Source organism: Leuciscus leuciscus, assembly GCF_965113295.1.
Source record: "Leuciscus leuciscus genome assembly, chromosome: 4".
Taxonomy (NCBI): Eukaryota; Metazoa; Chordata; class Actinopteri; order Cypriniformes; family Leuciscidae; genus Leuciscus; species Leuciscus leuciscus.
This window is the reverse complement of record NC_138728.1, coordinates 20,238,392-20,242,038: the sequence shown is the minus strand read 5'-3', so window position 1 is coordinate 20,242,038 and position 3,647 is coordinate 20,238,392. Positions and strand designations below refer to the sequence as shown.

Here is a 3,647-nt window from a genome sequence, read left to right as displayed (position 1 = left end):
TAACTTGATGGAACATTGCTTCAATGTCAGCCATGAAGGCTACTGGTTCTTGCCAGAATCTCATCAGTACACCTACCAAAGAATTGGTAAGGTTAGGGCCTTACAACAATTGACTATTTAGTGATGTTTCTTTATATGCTGCTCCACAGTCGAACAGGACTCTCAATGATCCCTTAGGATGAAATACCCTGTGATGAGGAAATGTACCAAACTTTGCCATCCACACTATCTAGTTGGTGAGATGGTACCTTCTCTGCATAACCTTTAAGTACAACATAAGCAAGAAAATTAGAGTACTTCTCATGAAACCCTTTGTTTCTTTCCAGTTTCCTTTTCAGGCCATTTAATCGTTGCTTAGCAACACAGAAGTTGTCAGGTAACATGACATTATTAGTCTTGAAATTGCTGTTGTCCACTGAGTGGCGCTGTGACTGTGAGTATAATTAGAGCACCTGAGCAACAAGTGTGTGAGTTGGTAATTGGGAAGCACACAGTTTTTGACTGCACTGCAGAGTAGCATACAAGGTGGATTTGAATCTTATGCAGTGTTTACAAGGTATGGTTTGTGTGTGAACAAGGAAAGGCCACAGGAAGTTTTGAGACCATGTTAAATGAAGCACAAGTAATAAAGAAAGAAATTTGTTTGCATGTACATCTGTCTGCATGGACTCTGTTTGTACGCGTTCTAAACTTTCTTATTCATATTATTAACGGCAACTCATTACAGGGGCCTATACCATGAAGCCGGTTTAGGTGGCTAGCCAGCTATGTTTCAGTTTAGTTTCCGCCAACCCTGGGTTTTAGGTACTATGAAAGTAGCTTGGCTTTAATCGGTGTTCGTCGCCATGGTATCTTACGCTGCACGCCTAACCTGCTCTGGGGCAGGTTATGTTCTGGATTCAAGATCTCAGACTGAAGTTTGACCAATTCAGCTGAGAGCAAAGAAACATATAGGTGACGTAACTTATTCCCAGTGTCTGTTGCAATGACTTCACCTTTTCTTCCAAATCCGGTGGACATCTCAGCGCAAATTGTTAGACGAGCACTTCGTAGAGAAAGAGTTTTTAGCCAGACAAAATCCCCTTGCCTTTCCTGATAGTTACTTGTATGAAAGATACAGATTTTCCGCGGAAGGAATGTCTTATCTTTGCAAATTTCTTGAGCCGCACATAAAGAATTTAACACGTCAAATTCATGCACTTACTGTACCGCAAATGGTATTGCGTTGCGTTTTTTTGCAAGTGGTACAGACTTGCACGGTGGGTGACGCACAGAAGCTAGGGGAAAACACGGTTTGTTGAACCATTCGCAAGGTGGTCCTCGCTCTGCAGGAGTACATGAATAGTTTCATTAATAGTGTTTCCCGGACATTTATCGACCATGTCAATAAAAGAGGGCTTTTATAAAATTGCCGGTAAGATATAGGGTGACATCACATGAACACATTTTGTTTGTTTTTTTAAAGCAAATTTCACAAATGTACTATACAATACATGTTGAGAATTATTTTAAATCTTTTTTATTATTATTCTGTTAATCTTATGATAGGATTCCCTAGAGTCATTGCAACATGTATGCAGTCTATTGCTCCAATCTCCACTGCTCTAGGGGAACATGAGGCAGATTATGTTAATAGGAAGTCCTATCACAGCCTTAATGTTCAGGTAGAGATGATGTGAATATGTGAGATGATTATTTTCTGTGAGATGAATCTTTAAATTAATAGTAACATTAACAGATATAACAATGATCTACTAAACATTTCATCTGCAGACGACTTGTGGTGGTCAATGAACGTATGATCACAAGTTTGGATGCCAAATGGCCTGGCTCCAGTGCTTGACTCACGAATTTTCCGTGAGTCTTTGTTTTCTCAGCGCTTTGAGGAAAGCAAGTTAAATTTGGTACAGTACAAAACACTTAATTTGAACTGAGATAGAAAAACCTACACAATAACCCCCTATCATGACCCTCAGACAGGGCCACAGCACCGCTTCAATGTGGCCCTCAGTAAAACCAGAGTGAAGATAGAGATGACCTTTGGCCTCCTAAAGGCACGTTTCAACTGTGTTCGGTGCTTCAGAGTCACCAGAGCGGACCACCCAGCTGGTGCAGATGTAGATGCAATCACCATACAATATTACACTTAATAAAAGCACTGCAGATAGGTCTCAAACTGTTTTATTTGTTTTGTGGGATGGGAGGGAGAAAGAGAGCACGAGAAAGTTGCATTAATAAATATTCATATTAAAGTGTTACTTGGTTAAATAAGTTCACATACTGAGATCAGTTTTATCCAGCGGTTTGATCTCCAATTTTTTTTTTTTTTTTTTTTTTGAAGCCTCCTCAGCTCGCAGTCCAGCTCCTTTAGTGAACAGTCTAGTTCAAGTCTCCTTTAGTGTGCGGTCTAATTCAAGACTCCTTTAGTGTGCAGTCTAGTTCAAGACTCCTTTTGTACAGGGCCATGACTGAGTCGGTTTCCACCTGAAACACAATTCCACCACAAACATGATCATTAAAAGTTTTCTGGAGGCTCATCAAATCACAAAAAGTTCCTTGACTTCCTACAAACACAGGACTGACTGTAATTTATGTCAAGGGTTTTAAATCCTTACACATTTCTTCTGAAGCCCATTGAGGTAGAGACCTCAGTTTCTGGGCCAGGTTGTAAAAAATCCTACAATCAAAGAGATGTGTAAGGGCCAGTCCCTTTTTTATGCCACACATTCAAATGTTTGCCATAATAAAAAGCCCAGTGCATTCACATCAGCAACAGTCTGAGAACACACAGACAGAGTGTCTTCATCATTTCCTCCACCCTAATAAATAAAAATAGGCCAATGTAAAGCATAACTGTTGTAAAGTTATATAACTGGTGTTCTGTCTGCTGCATACTGACCTCTGTGTGGGAAACTGTGTGTGTGCTGGCTTCAACAGGGACACTGTATTTCCCTCTACTGCAGAACATACAGTCAGCCATATTTAAAACTTTAAAAAAAGTAGTAATGTATTGCACACGTACCCAGTGTTACTTGCTTAGAGGAGCCAGCACCAGGGGCAGATTGTACAGCACCTGTAATCACATCCATAATCGTCCGTCCCTTATTACCTACTCAGAGCCAACTCCTCCTCCACAGTGTATTCTGGTTTTCTGAATTTAACTCTTTATTTCTGTTTGCTGCAAACAAGTGTTTGTGATAAAATGTTCACAAAAATAATAAAAGGTTGTGGTAAATACTCACCACTTTGAATTATATTTTTATATTTTGTCTTATCTGCTGCCAAGAACATTTGGAGTTGGGGTTGCATCTAAAAATCAATGAATATTAATCTTTCTTAGTACATGCACATTTTTATAAATTATAAAAATAGGCTATAGGCTATATTACATGTATAGGCTACACATACATAATTTTACATAAATATAGAACGTATTTGTTTAACTTACACATTAACAATCAGCAATCTTTCTCCAACAGTCTTCTCTTGCTTTGGCAGCAGAGACCATATTGTTACGAGCTTGAAATACATATTTAAATTCATCATAATAATGAATGATTATCTCTTGCTCCTCCGCGGAAAAATATATAGCTCTCGCTCTACTACCCGCGATTGGCTGTTCAGTGTCGACGGCACTCTTTTATGTG

At 39.2% G+C, this 3,647-nt stretch overlaps 1 long non-coding RNA gene across 1 annotated transcript; it reads right to left on the bottom strand.

Moving 5' to 3' along the window:
- Positions 1-2,339: 2,339 nt before the first annotated feature.
- LOC309497935 lies at positions 2,340-2,805 on the bottom strand. Its single transcript, XR_014205768.1, has 2 exons — positions 2,724-2,805; positions 2,340-2,677 (listed from the first exon to the last, which is right to left on the bottom strand). It is a non-coding gene; the product is annotated as an uncharacterized lncRNA (long non-coding RNA).
- Positions 2,806-3,647: the final 842 nt, after the last annotated feature.